Here is a 16,076-nt window from a genome sequence, read left to right as displayed (position 1 = left end):
ACTTAATAAAACTAAAGCCAAAAATCCCGAATAATAAAGTTCTAAATACAAATAAATTTTAAGGCCGGACCTGTGCAACTTTTCACGCTTGAGTGGCTGTGACAAAATTTTGTGATAACGAAAAAACTAAACGTTCCTAAGAACACCGTGTCACGGATAATTAAGAAATATCGTATATTTGGAAATGTTGTACCAGGTAAAAGCACTGAAAGACTTAAAGCCACGACTGCCCGTGTAGATAGGCGAATTTTAAATATTTCCCAGAATGACCCATTTTTGTCATCCTCCAAAATTTTACAAAAATTAAATGAAGGTGAGCCTTCCAATATCTCTGCAAGAACGGTAAGAAGGCGATTGTGTTCTGGTGGACTTCACAGCTACAGACCTGAAAGAAAAATGTCAAGTTACGCCTACAATTTGCAATGGATCATCTTAACTGGACTGTACAAGATTGGAAAAAAGTGCTATTCTCGTCACTGAATCAATCAATCTAAGTTCAATCTGTTTTCCAGTGATGAAATACTTCATGTAAGACGACCGAAAGGTGAAAGACTCAAGAAAAAGTTTATCCGACCTATGGTTAAACATGGAGGTGATAATGTGATAGTATGGGGATGCTTTTCTTGGTATGGTACTGGGCCAATACATAAAATTGTGGGGAAAATAGATCGATTTATGTATCGGGATATTTTGCGAAATATAATGGAGTCTTACGCATTTGAGTCTATGCCAGTAAATTTTGTATTCCAGCATGATAACGATCCAAAACATTCGTCAAAATTGGTAAAAGAATGGTTGGACCAAGAAAAGATCACAGTTTTAAAGTGGCCGGCCCAAAGTCCAGACTTAAACCCGATTGAAAATTTATGGGAACATCTGGATCGCAAAATTCGGGCATCTGGAACAGTTAAAAATGCTGATGAACTATTTCATAAGCTTGTTGAAGCCTGGACTCACATTGACAGACAAATAATTGAAAATTTGATTGAATCAATGCCCAGAAGAATGCAGGCAGTAATTAATGCTAAGGGTTACCATACCAAATATTAATTATAATATTATCCCAACTAGCAATTTTAGTTACGGCTACAACATTGTTTGACTATATTACTTTATTCAAGTAATAAATCGGTTACTGGTACCAAAAAAATATCTTATAAGTTTAAATAACTGCCAAGTAAAAAATAGTAGTAAGAAATATGTAATATTAACTTAATACTTGACCAGAAAAAAACAAACCACCGAGAAGCGACAAAACCCGCATTTACCGTTGATTTTCTGGGGTCCAATTTTGGTGCCCTTGAGCGGGCTTAAATGACTGGCGCTACATATTAAGTAACGGAGAAAAATCGTTTTGGCAATTTAATAGTTCCGTACACGGAGAGAAATACGACAATTAATAGATTAAAAATTTTATTGGGAATTTGAAATCAAAACTATTACATTATTTTACTGTTGGTATAGTTAAGTTATAAGTATACCTAAACTATACCGGGTGACACAGGAAAAAGGGAACACGCAACAACTTTTTTATTTTTCAAGATAAACAAATGTATGAAAAAATAAACTGGGTGTCCCATTTAAAATAAGAAAGTTCGTGTCATTTCCGGTTCAACCGGAAGTGATCAAAAACAATTGAATACGTCAAAATATGCTTTTATAACCATTCTATTGACATACCAAATTTCATTTGTTTATCTTAAAAAATAAAAAAGTTATTGCGTGTTCCCTTTTTCCTGTGTTATCCGGTTTAGTGCCAACTATAAAAATTACCATTTAGGATAAATAATGGAAAACAAAAAATCTTCTAAACAAACTTTTATTTTTTGAGAAAATAATATTGGCCCATTGTATAATGAAACACAAAAATACATTGGCAATAATTAAATTAAATCTAGGTACATTTATACATTCCGCAAAATTTTTAGTTTTCGAACATTTTTATCTTTATTTGTTTTTAAGACCCTATTATTATATTTAATGGTGTAAAATATTTTCATAAATATAAATAATTTTAAGATAAAGGTTTTTGGAAAATGTGCACAAGGGTGTTCATAATTAATAGTTTTCCACACCCTGTCTTTGAATGACATCCACGAAAAGCACAGGTATAAGGCATATTATAAAAGTTTTTAATAAAATAAAGAGCACAATGACAACACATACAAAAAATAAAGACAGAGAAAAATTCAGGCAACACTTGACTAGACTAAACTAGGCGTCGAATATTACCGGACTAACCGACGGCTGGCAGGGGACCGGCAATAAGACAGGTATACCAAATAAGCTCGCACATGCGCAAGAAAAATCGGTCCCGGCTTTGTCCCTTCTCGGTGGTTTGTTTTTCTCTGACTTGACTATATAGTAATTATTACTTTGCGGTAACTCTGATGGTAGCTGATACCGCTTAGCGACCTGACCTAATTACCTTTACAACGTCGTTACTATAAAGTAGAAAATATTGGTCGGTGGGACGATTAAATCGGAACTTTTAAGTAATTGCGTTTACAAAGTTAAATTTCAAGTTCTTGCGACTGCATAGGAACATCAAAATATTACCACGCAGTAATACAATAAGTAATTATTTCTACTATGCAGTAAAATATACTTTATAGTAGCATTTTTTTTAAATTTTTACTTATTCCTAAGTCATTTTTACTTTGAAGTAACAAAAGAAACTTCTTGGTAACTCTAACAACAATTCGCCATATTTTTTTTAATTATTTGACATTTTGTGAAAAGGTATTGCACGATTTTATGAATTTGCTAAAATCGGAATACTTTTACATTTTATGCAATTTTTATTAAATTATAGACTTCTTATATTCATAGGAGTAAAGAGGAGTGAAAAAAATTATCTACCTTCTTTAAAAAATTAAATTTAAATATTTAGACATGGTATATTTTTTTGTTAAAAGTCATTATTTTAATGAGGCGTTCTTTATTTTCGTCCTATATTGCCTATGTTTAACAGTAAAATTTACTTCGTTTACATTTTTCCACTCCGGTAAGCGATAATATCAGCTATATTAAATACAATATGAAGTAGATTAACCCCGATACAACGCCATCACTTAGAATAAAGACGGACATATAAAATTATTTGTGTTGACAAAGAAAGAGAATCAAAATGTTTGCATAATATTGTCTCAGTAACTTCTTAGTAACTAGCACTGCACAATTACTACTTTATGACATCCCGAAAACCACTATGGGACGTTAAAAAGAAGTTCCCGGGACGATAGAATTACGTATTTGCTACAGCAAAATCATTCCCAATTTTGGTAAAAAAGTGGTAACAGAACGGCGCCTAAACGGTTTCCGCGACTAGTAACCACAACTTTAAAGTATTCTTTATAGTCGCGATTACGTAGCTGTTGCCAAAAATGCTAGTTGGGATGGTTTTAATAAGTTATGTTTTATGTCGTTTTTGAATAAAAATCATTTGGTTCCAAGTATTTTGTCCAGCTTTTTTAAAATTTTTATTCCGAACTGCTACTGGTGCTGAATTTTTGTCAACATTTAAATTAGCTAACACTAGTTTTTCGTGTACAACTTTATAAAAGAAAATAAAATGCTAATTAAAAAGCACACAAAATATAATACATTTTCAAAAGTTCCAACTATTATGGCCAATACTGTATATTTTAATTTTTATAGATGGTTGTACCTATTAATGTGGAAACACTGTACCGGGTGTACAACTAAGAGAGGTCGCTGGCCATATCTGAGTAACTACTCATCGCACAGCGTAGGAAAAAAAAATTTCTGATAAAAGCGGCAAAGAGAAATTGCCGTAAATTATTTACTAGTTTGTATGATGATCGCTAGGGGGCGTAATACAACATTGAAATAGAAAAAATTGGTTTTATTAAAAATATTTAAAGTAAATCCTAGAAAAGAATGCTCCCATTTAAAAGTATTATAAATTCTAAAAATTTTTTATTTTAAACTTTTTTTTCTAATCTGTCAAATTAGAAAAAAAATTAGGTGGGGGAAGGGTTGAATATTTATATCTAAAATTCTTGATAACTTTGGATTGACCTAACGAATTTTAAGGAGCTTACTTTTGTTTTAGGATAATTATTAGGCTTTTATGTGGTATAATTACTTAGCCGTTTTAGTTGTTGAGCGCTAGAGGGCAGTTTGTTTTAATTTGTACTTTTTCAGCGATTTTCTGGCAAATATTAAATACAACGATGTAATTTTTTTCATTTAGGCTAAAAGAGCATGAAAAAACCTAAAAACTGATGCAAACCGCAACTCGATATCTTATTTTATTCTGAAATTATAAATTAAAATGTTTTTGAATAATGAAATCTGTCTCCGCTCTGGCATTATTGCGTCACATAGTCAATAGTAAGCTTTGGAAACAAATGAATTTGATACATATTTTCGGAGCCATGATAAAACGTTTATGATCGATGTCAAATGTAACGTAAATGTAAAATTTTAAAATCATTTAAGTTTTTAAAAATGCCAAATGTAGCTAGCAGTGTATTTTGAGTTAATGCAAAATGCAAAGATATTCTAACAGAAGACTCTATAATCATAGAGTCCTTACCGGTTTAGCTACCAGGCTAAGAAATACTGAAATTATTCGCGGCAATATTGATCGAAGACGAAGGCGAGAGCGCATAGAGGCAAACGTTATAAATATTTTGGCATATATTGAGATAAACCATCTCATAAGCATCCGAAATATTTCTAGGGAATTGGGAGTGTCCCTCGACACAGTAGAATATAATCTGAAAGAGCACAGGTAGGTACCTATTTTTATTTGTTACAACACTAATAAGCATCCTATTATCTTATATTTATTGTTTTTTTACTTAAACTTCAATCATATCACGTGGTTCTGCACCAGGCGCTTCTCGAAAAAGACTTTGATAACAGACGCAATTTCTGTTATTGGCTGTTGAACATGGTTAGAGAAGATACCCGATTTATTTCGAAGATATTATGGACAGACGAGGCATCATTTAGTAGTGATGGTGGGATAAACCTGCATAATCTGCATTATTGGGCAAAACAAAATCCCTGTTGGATTTGCGAGACTCAACACCAAGGCAGATGGACTGTAAATGTGTGGTGCGGAATTATTGGCGGAAAAATTATTGGTCGTTTTTTTTTCAATCAAACACTTTCTGGTAATGTGTATTTAATTTATTTGCAAAATGATCTCCCGGTTACTGGAAGATGTTGATTTGGAAACAAGAGGGCAAATAATTTTCCAACATGATGGTTGCCCTGCACATTCTGCAGTTCAAGTTCGTCAATACTTAACCAGACATTATCGTTTGTGGATAGGAAGAGGAAGTATTTTTCCTTGGCCTGCTCGATCCCCAGATCTGACTGTTCTAGATTTCTATCTGTGTTGAAGGATTAAAGATTTAGTTTTTGTCACCCCACCCAAAATACAGAACGACATGCAGGACCAAATACGGAATGCAATAAATTCCTTACCCACAGCAGAAATTCAGACAGCGGTTCTGTCAACGACGCAACGACTTCGACTGTGTATTGAAAATGAAGGAAAACAGTTTGAGCATCTAAGACACCATTAAAAATATAAAACAATTTATTTATTACAAAAATTTGAGTTCTGGAGTTTTATTTTTTACAAAAACATTTTAATTAATAATCGGAATAAAATAAGATATCGAGTTGCGGTTTGCGACAGTTTTTATGTTTTTTCATGCTCTTTTAGTCTAAGTAAAAAAATTATATAATTGTATTTAATATTTGCCAGAAAATCGCTGAAAAGTCCAAAATAACACAAACCACCCTCTAGCGCTCAACAAAACAACTAAGTCGGCTAAGTAATTATACCACATAAAAGCCTGATATTACGCCCCCTAGCGGTCATCGTACGAACTTATAAATAATTTCTAACGATTTCTCTTTGCCGCTTTTATGAGAAATATTTTTTTCTCTCTGCTGTGGGATGACTATCTACTGAGATATGGCCGGCGACCTCTCTTAGTTGTACACCCGGTACATAGAAGGAGAAAAAAGTCGTATAATAGTAAAAATAGAAAGAAAATAAAAATGTTTTTAACTAAATTTGTTAAGTAAATACAAGTAAAAATTTAAAAGATTATTATCATGGTATTAGGATTTATAAGATTCAAGTTTAGGTTTAGATTCATAAGATTCAAGATTATCAAAATAATAAAACAAATATTTTAAAATCCATGCATTTATCCCAAGTTAACTGAAACTTTGTCTCATTTTAGGTGATGATTACTTTCTTTCATAAATTTTAACGAAATTCTTAAAGAATTAAGTACAAGAAAAATCACAGATCTAACGCAACTATCTTAAATTCTTAACTAAATGTAACTTTCTATTTGGTATTTTTGTAAACATAACCTCTCAAAAACTTTAATTGTTTTGTTTCCCTACAACTGGCACGAATGATATTTGTCAGAGTGACCAACATTGAGAGGACACAATCACGCAAAAGGGCGATCCACTAGTAGTGGTTATTTACTTTTCATTGAATTGGTAGTCCAGGTATATTTATTACAGTGTGGCAGACGGATCTGAAACACTTCGGCCTGAGGTAAGGGGAATGCAGTAGTGGAGACAACATGGCCGACTTCATTCATAAAATGGACAGTGGCGTGTGGTATTATGTAAAACTATTTAAATTCGATTTAAGGAAAATAATTTTAAAATTTATTAAAATAAATTTTCCTAATTAATTATTCATTTGTATGTTTTATGGTTTTAGAAATAAGTTCTTTTTTTTTGGTATACAGGGTGTCCCACAATCAACGTCACAGGCTATAACTTTTTATTTTTAACTAAAAAAACTACCCCCAACAAATACATCCCCCAAAAATGAATTTGTCGGGGGTAGTTTTTTTAAGTAATTTTGGGTATTGATCATATAGCTATTAAAATATATTTAAAAAAAAATATACTTACAAATAAAAAAGTTATAGCCTGTGACGTTGATTGTGGAACACCCTGTATACAGGGTCGCACGCAAATATATCTGTTGCTAAGCCGAATTTAAAAAACAAAGTTTAAACAAAAGTTGCTAAGGTCACAGGGGGCCACGTCACTGCAATAGTACGTGTATTTTGAAGGTCATTAAAAAAAACAAAACAAAAGTCAAACGTCGACTAAAATAAGCCACCTGGTATAGATTATAAAAAACGAACAGCATAAGCGTTTTGGCAATGATAAAAGTTCGGTTAAACTAGGAACGAGAATTTTTATGTTTTTTTTTATGCGAAATTTTCACTCTTTTTGGTATTTCCGAAAAAGTAAGGTAATTTGAGAAAAATATAAGGTAAATAACTTACCTAATTTTTCGTTTACTGTTATTTATGTTAATGTTTTTTTTAAGTCTCACACACTTCACTTAAACATGTTTTTAATTTCACTGGTGAAATAAGCGAGCTCGTTTTCTTTACCTTCAGCCTCGTATTCACTACTATTGCCATTAGTGTCACTGTCCTCATTTCCTATTGTGATGACAAGGGGCTCGATTTCTTCCATGATTTGGCCCGTTTCCCAGAATTTATCCTCCAGTAACTGTAACTTATACACACTGTTTCGTATTGTATGCTTACGCGTTGAACTAATATTTTTGAAAACACCAGTAACCGTATCGCTCTGCCAACATTTCTTGAACGTCAAATCGTTATCCACCCAAGTTTCGTCCAAGTAAATAATGTTTCGGCCTTCTTCACGATATTTTCGTATTTCGCGAAGATATTTGTATCTCCAGGAAAGAATATTGGGCCTCTCGATTAAGATTTTCCTCTTATTTTGACGCCAAAAAAAGCCATTTGACTTTAATAAAAGACGAAGCGTTTTCCTGGAATAAGAAAAATTTGCCTCTTCTTTTAATTTTCTTCTTTCAAGTTGTAACAACTTTCTAGTTGTCGGAACCACTTTATATTACAGGTAAAATCTGGTGATACAATGCCTAACTATTTGAAAATGAAAACTGTCATCTTTTTCGACGACAGTTTTCCGTGGCCGTTTTTTTCCCTGGACTGGCTAACATTTCATCAGGGTTATTTTGTCGCCTTTCTTCATCTTCCTTGTGAATTTTTCTCACAGATGATGCGGAGACTCCGGTATAAAGGGGCACGCGATCAAGCTTACGCTTAAGAGGCAATTTCATCGAATTATTTGCAGCTTCTTCATCGCAAATCCTAATAACAACATTTTGAATCCATAGTTGGTATACAAAAAGCAATAAAATATAATATAAACTACTGTTTTTTTAAGAGGCACAATGTATTTCACTTTTTTTTAAATAAATTATTATAACTTACCTGTACGTTTGCTATCACTTCCCTCGTTTGACTATGAAGGACCTTACCCTCAGTGAATTTAGTCATTATAATAAATGTTATTATTCGTATATATGTAGACAATAATAAAACAAACTAAAAAATTAAATATTAGGTATTTCATGTAAGTAATAAAACAGTGAAACTTCAAACCTAAGAAAATTACACTACCTACTTAGGTATACACAACACTAATATTAGTTTTTTAATTAATAGCCACAAATAAAACAAAATAATAAATAACATATAAAATAAACGGAATCCAAAATCAACGATAAAACTTACGCCACTGTCCACCCTTCAATAGTAATCAATATTTTGAAACGGCAGCAAGCATTGTAAACAGGTGAAAACACATGCGGCGAGGGAAACCAATCACAAGCGTTCAGGTTCATAATGGCTGACCCCTATTATACAAGAAGTAGAGGAGTAGCCGTAGGAATGTAGGGGTGTAACGTAATGTTGCCAGATTTACTAAACATGATCCATTTTTTGGACAAACATTTAATTGTACCATATTTAATGGTAAAACAATTGCGTATTAAAGCCAAAATGAAATAACTATTTAGATTATAATTCTTAACATTTTACCCTCTATATCTTGTTATTGTAAAAAATCTTATATTGCATATTATTAGAAAGTAAGTCCCGCACAATTACGTTTTGAGGTTAAACGTGGCAACGTCGAATATTTAGACGCCACTAAAAAGCACCCGATTCCCGCCGGTGATCGTGTATGTTCGGAGAAAAATTCGGTCGTTTGACGTGAATGACAATTGACAAGAATAACGACACGAATGTTCCCGCTTTTTTGCGTTTGTTGGTGGTTTACTTTCGTAAAAAAGCTCTAACTAATTTGATCGATTATTGCGATTATACTGAACTTGTTTCTTTGTGAAATATTGACCATATTGTTGCTTATATTGTTTTAAAATAATACCTGAAAAGCTGTATTAATTCCAATTCAGCGATTTTAGCTGTATAAATGGACGGCTCTACTCAAAACCATCAGAATCAGGACCAAACTATCAACAAAAATATGTGCCACTTATGCAGTAAAATGTTTTCTTCCATTTTAGCTAAGAACAAACATATTAAAGTTATTCATAAGAAGCAGCTCCCAGATAACCCAAGTCACACATTTCTTGTCCGTTATGCAAAGAGACTTAAGTATTCTTGTGAAACTTATCAAAGACTTGAAGTTCATTTACAGGTAAGTCATGATATTCAAATAGAGTCCTCAACTTTCCATTTTTTCAGCGAAGAAAGATTTGAGGAATGGTTAAGAGAGCATAAAATAAGCACAAACTATGTACTTGTTCGCACAAGGACAATTGAAGACAAGATTCAAAAAGTATATTGTTGCAATCAAAGCGATTTTAGAGGTAATTTGTAGCAATTTCAATTGTTCATTATGGTGTGTGAGCAAAGGAAGGGAAGCGATTCTGTTTTCGTTGAACTCCTTGGGGAATGTTCTTCCAATAATATTGAAGCTATCCATAGTCTAGATATTGAAACTTTTGTTAATAAGAAGACGGCTGAAAATCAACAAGTAGCAGTACAACGACTGAACTAGCAATCAACAAGAGAAATTGAAATTGAATGTGTATCAAACTTTTTAAGATCTTTAAATGATGAAACTTATGATTTATTCTTTGTATACCATTATATAAGATATATTAACATATACCTTTAAATGTCTAGGTGCATGAGACAACTGACTTCAATGATGGAACAGATAAATAAGACAAATACAAGTAAATGAAAAATGGACAAACAAGTTTATTTTCCATCAAAGAAGAAGAAGGAGCAGTAAATAAAAATAATAAATTGTATATTTTTTTCTATTTATCAGTATTTTTTTATATAATAGTAGGTATATTTTTATAGGTTTAAGTATATATGTATGTATATGTGTATTATAATTTTTTATGTAAGTTTTAGGCAAATATTTGAAAAAACATTACCTATCTCATAAGTTTCTTGCAGTTTCTTCTTATGAGTATTAATCGAAACTGCGAATTGTAAATTAGTATTTTAGCATAAAATAATAAGTTTCTTTTCAAATCAGTCATATACATGTCTTTGCAGCATTTATAAAATAAAACTTTTAATATATGATACATTTATATAACAGTATAACTAATTAAATCCATTGTGTTTTCACTTACCAAAATTACCTCTCTACCTAGGTATAAAAGTTATTTAAAAAAATAGGTACTTATTTCGAAAAGATTAATAACATTTATATACTTAAGATTAAAATTAAAGTACAATACTACAATATTTTATAAATTTTGTTTTCCATTTATTAATTTTTTCTAAATATACAATACCCTATTGTTTAAGTTGGGCTTTTCCTTTTGATATGTCCACATATAGAGAACTTAAAAAAATAATAGTTATTTGTATAACAAAAGGGAGCAAAGTGCATAATTTCCATAGGTGGATGAAGTTTGATCCAGCAAAAGCATCGACAGTGAGGAAATGACACTGCTCCTACAGTACTTCATTTCCTACTTTCATTCTTATTAATAAGCACAATTTAATATAAAAAATTAATTTTATAAAAAATAATCAGCAAGATATAGTCAAATAAAAAAAATCAATTATGCAGGGAAATAAAATTAAAAATTTTCTTATAAGGTAGTAGAAAAATTAATTTTTCAAATAACACTTTCTCAAAAATAAACTATAGTAATTTTAAATAATATCCAAAATCAAATAAATCCATGTCTACCCAAAGAAATTTTTCAAAATATTTATTCAAAAAAAAAAAATTCAATTTCTATTCCATTGGATCGTTCAACCAAACTGCATTTTTTTGATACTTACATTAGGGTATTATGTATAAAATTAATCATTCAATTTTCTTGTTTGCATCCTTTACATATTTATATTTAATTTATTTAAAAAATCAATAATTATTATTATTCCAGAAACGCTATTTTTTATTTTAATTAAATTATTATTCCATTAATTATTATTTATATTAATTATTCTTATCGCCAGAAGCTGTTGCTTCTAGCAGCAAACATTGCTCTTTTGTTGGTTGCCCGCCATTCACATAATATTTAAATATCCGAATGGGACAGTCGGAGATAGCCGAATGGTGACGGGAATCGGGTGCTTTTTAGTGGCGTCTCACATTCCTGCCGCTGTTTCAGATCCATTTGCCAGACCATAAGTACGTGGGTAATTTTTTATTGACGTAATACTGCTTAAGAAAGTTTTTTGTAGTTCTTTTGAATTGTGTTTTGATTTTTTTTTGTATTATTTTGTATAATAATTATTTAAAGAATAAGTTATTACTCTTTTAGTACCATTATTTGTAAGTTATGTTACGTTTATTAGGACAGGACAGTATTAATTTGTACCTATTTTTTAGCTTTGTTTAAAATTATTTTCGAAACAATAAAGCATTTTTTGATTAGATATATTTTAAGTTTGTAATGCTTTGTTCACAATTATCTTTTGATAATAAACCTTATTTTGACTTTAAATTTGACTTGAATAACAGGGAGCGCGGACTTTAAATTGGTTGCTGGCAGCGACATATGCTGCGTTCTCGATTCGTTGATGGAAATCGATCGGACGCTTCACGTAATTTATTTTATGTGTATTATATTCATTATTTAACCTATACAGTGTTATAAACTTATTTTTGAGTAAATTTAAAATCATTTATATTTAAAATCATTCTTATTCATGACGAAACAATATGGCGGATCATCCATGAAAAGTGCAGAAGTACGCCAATTAATATTACCATACACGCAAAGCATAATAATAAATGGCACTTACCTATTTATAGCGCTTATTATTTACGCCAATCATTGAACCTAAAACACATATATTTAAGAAAATAAATAATTTTTTTATTGGTTTAACACAACGTCGTTAGATTGATGAAACAGAAAGAACAAAGAAACACAGGGACCCGGGTCTCGGAGACGCCTTACCTCGTGGTACGGGGGGGTCACGCCACCCGAAAGCTGAAATACGGATACCTGATTGGCCAAGTGGCGATACGGAAGCCCCGAATGTTAAACGACGCGGCGTAGTATAACTATTGTGTTTTATACACGTTGATGCATATTCCAATTTATTTTTATAAATTTCGCTGTGTATTATATTCTATTATTCCACTATATGATATATACGTGTATGAAAATTATATAGTATGCTACACAATGGCATGTATGTGATATAGAGGTTATTTCCTCAAATATTTGAGGTGTAGCGATGTAAATCCAGTGTCAATTTTTTAATTTACGAAATTTTCTCCCTTTCTGTAAACAGAATAGGATATGATATACATACGTTAATAAATACACCAAAAACAAAAATTTACTTAAACATCGTTGAATAAACCTATATTTAACGATAATAGACTAAGTCTGACGTCACACGGGCTGTGACGTCTCGAAACCTTTCCAAACAAATAAATATTACACTTAAAATTGAGCTATGAATTAAGAGTAGTTGTGCCTTTATTACGAGAGAGTTTATCGATATTTCTACGGTCCCTAGAGAAGTTTTTCATCAGGTAATTACATTTTTGGGTTTAAAGTAGTCACTAGTAAATACAAGTAGATTGAGGTTATGTGTGTCATTTTGTTATTGTTTATAATTTGGTTAATTGAACAACTTTTTACTATATATTTATTGTTTTTCAGCATCAGAACAGCTTTTAAATATGTGCTCAAGCACTGGCGATTTTTTTTGGAATAATAATAAAGTCATTAAAAAAGGTGAAAAAGCGCTGGAGTCCAAATCACATGGAAAGAACTCCATTTCTTGCAGATTTAGATGATCATGCCAGTATGAAAGAAAAATATTGAGATAAGCTTATATATTGATAAGATAAGATGATAAGATGATAAGGTATTGAGATAAGTAGGTCAATACCTAACCTTTGTGTGTAAATTAAAGAAAATAATCCTCAATGGGAGGTATGTCCTTCAACACATCTGGAATTTATTCCCATACCTCTCATGATGACTTCTTAAGGAGGTACCTAAAGGACAGGGTTAAGATTTACAACATGCTTCTCGCTCTGTAACTACCAGAGCATTTTACAGAAATGAGCCAGGCTTATCAGGTAAGCAAACTCAAATATACACATACAATGCATCAGAATTATAGTTTTATGTTCTTTTTAATTAAGTGTTCTATGATATTTTCTGTTTTTGCTATGTTATATCTTTCTGCACATTTTTGTTCATCCATTGAGAACTCAAATATAATGTGATTTAAGGTTCCTCCCTCTCTACAGATGCAGTTCGGATTATAATTAAGGCGAAGTTTATTCTTATGTGGTGGTGGAAGACAATGATTAGTTTTCATTCATGCTAGCATTGTTATGGCTCCCCTGCTTTTGTATTTAGTGTCATAAAACCATGGTTTTTTTCTAGGTCTGGGTTGTAGTTTTGCATATCCTTCTCCCTTTGCCAGAGGCCAATTTATGTAAAGATGCCGGTCTGTCTGCTTTTTCATTGCCCCTTATTTATGACTCTGTATCCACATTATTTTTATGTCTGTAAGTTGTGCATTTGTTATTTCTTGGGGTGTGTCAAATATAGTATTCCATTTAGAGAATCCGATATCACTAGTAATTTACTGATTTTTTCCATAAGTTCTCTGACTGACTCCCTAATTGCCACTATTTCCTCTGTGCCAATATCAGTGGAATCAGAGAGTCTCCCACTTATTTTTATTTGTGGGTGTTCACAGTAAATTCCTATTCTACATGCTTTATTTATTGGATCATCTGAGGCATCCATATATACTACGGTGTGTTCATGATACTTTGAGATAATTTGTGAAAATTCTTTATGGTTATTGGTTTCTTTTTCCAGCATTATTTTTATAAATTCTATGACCTTCATTTGGATGTCATATGAAAATTGATAGCAGGATAGTAATCCTGACTTGTGCATTTTATAGTGGAATTGCAGGCATATGCCTAGTGCTTCTATTAGAGCCGGAGGTTGCTGTCTTACTTGGTTGTTGTTTATTATTAATATCTGCATAGAGGCTAAGTAGGTTGTTTATAATAATAATATTCTCTCTTAACCCAATTCACTTTATTGATATAGATATTCTTCTTTTTCTTCTTCCAAGAGTTGGTGTGGTCCTCGTTAGCCCCAGGGCTTACCTAATTGCCATATATAGAATTTTGCTGATTTTGTCACAGTTTGCTTTGGATGTTTTCATGAGGCATTGTCACCCATAGTCTAGGTGCAGTCTTTATATATAGTAAAAAGGGTTTTTGAGTTATTACCCCATCAAACCCTTGTTAGACTTTTCATTACATTAGTACCCTTTAATGCCTTTGTTGCTTATGCATCAATGTGTTGGTTCCATTTTTAATTATTGTCTACAATTATAATAAAGTATTTACACTGTGTTGTCTATTCTGTGTTTTTTCTGTTAATTGTTAGGTTGTGTTAGGTACTATCTTCTTATAGGTCCTTTTGAAAACATCATTGCTTTGGTTTTTTGTTCTGATATTTTGAGTTGGTGGTTTTCAAGCTATAGATTTATCCTGTTCAGGTAGTTTTATATTAGTCTTAAGTTCTGGTCTATATCTTGTCATAATGTATATAATGCAAGATCATGAGCCAATTTGAGTACTTTGACTTTATTTGTATTGAGTTCACTAAGGGATTTATATATATATATATGTATATATATATATATATGTATATATATATATATATATATATAGATGTAAACAAAATTAATTTGTAGTACCAATACAATAAAGTATACCTAGGTGCAAGCACCTGTATGTGTATACAACATAATTATATTTACTAGTGGCCCCATACCATTAATTTACATAAACCTGAGGGTAGTGCATTTAAAACACAGGTAAAACAACTATAAGACACAAATATTAAACATTTCAGAAGAGGAAAATGTTAATAGTTATTTATAGAAGGTCAAGTAAAGCATCATAATTTTCATAGATAAATCTTTTACAAAGTTCTGAAAATTGTTGCTTATTTGTAATCTCCCAAATTGTCTGTGGTAACTTGAAAATTTTTGGTCCTATTACAGAATTACATCTTTGGCTTCCATCGAATCTGCAAAATGATACATTAAGATGTCTTTCAGTTAGTTGTCTGGTTTCATGTTGGTGAGTTATGTAGTTTTTATCTTTAAGTTTATACTAGAATACACAACTGGAGTATTTTGGTATCATACAAGAGTGAGGTGGGGTACAATCTGTCTTTTTTATAGATTATTTTGATAATATAATTTTGAACAGTTTTTAGGGATTCAAGAGCATTATTGTAGAGTCCCCCCAGGTCACTATACCATAGCATATCAGAGATTCCACAAATGATTGGTACAACATTATTAAAGTTTTTTATCCAATATATTTCTAATAAGGAAAAATTTATGAATTAAGCTTTTGAGTTTAGATGTTAAGTTTTGAATGTGTGGTGTTCATTTTAATTTTTTGTTTATTATTATACCTAGATGTTTAGTGTTTTCTACTTCTTTTATAATAAAGTTTTGTTGTTCATCAATAACTATTGCCTTAAAATTTGGCCGATTTGCATCTGTTAGAGAAAAAGCGACATAAACAGTTTTAAAGATATTTAGGAACAATTTATACTTGTTTAACCACATCTTTACCTTCCTCATGCCATTTATGAGTTTCGTTCTTACAAGAGTCCAAGTAACATCCTTAAATACAAGAACTGTGTCATCCGCGTAAGATAGTGCCATGCCACCTAT

General features: G+C 31.4%; 1 protein-coding gene and 1 long non-coding RNA gene across 14 annotated transcripts in view; one reads left to right on the top strand and one right to left on the bottom strand.

The window, feature by feature from the left end:
• The window catches only part of LOC126745359 (NADH dehydrogenase (ubiquinone) complex I, assembly factor 6-like), a 145,350-nt gene extending 132,918 nt beyond the window's left edge, over positions 1-12,432 (bottom strand). For 4 of the 12 annotated variants that reach the window (XM_050453169.1, XM_050453168.1, XM_050453178.1 and 1 more), the window contains exon 1: positions 12,126-12,268. The gene's annotated coding sequence lies outside the window, so the exon portion shown is untranslated. The other 8 variants (XM_050453175.1, XM_050453170.1, XM_050453172.1 and 5 more) reach the window with 5 other exon arrangements.
• A 130-nt stretch (positions 12,433-12,562) lies between these two features.
• On the top strand, positions 12,563-15,868 carry LOC126745365 (uncharacterized). Of its 2 annotated transcripts, none has more exons than XR_007663522.1 (4): positions 12,563-12,870; positions 13,001-13,425; positions 15,390-15,468; positions 15,601-15,868. It is a non-coding gene; the product is annotated as an uncharacterized LOC126745365 (long non-coding RNA). The 2 variants fall into 2 exon arrangements; XR_007663523.1 differs by having other exon boundaries at positions 15,390-15,545.
• The last annotated feature ends 208 nt before the right edge of the window (positions 15,869-16,076 follow it).

This window comes from Anthonomus grandis, chromosome 15 (genome assembly GCF_022605725.1).
Source record: "Anthonomus grandis grandis chromosome 15, icAntGran1.3, whole genome shotgun sequence".
Classification (NCBI taxonomy): domain Eukaryota; kingdom Metazoa; phylum Arthropoda; class Insecta; order Coleoptera; family Curculionidae; genus Anthonomus; species Anthonomus grandis.
The sequence above is the reverse complement of the archived record's forward strand: the minus strand, read 5'-3'. Positions and strand labels throughout refer to the sequence as shown.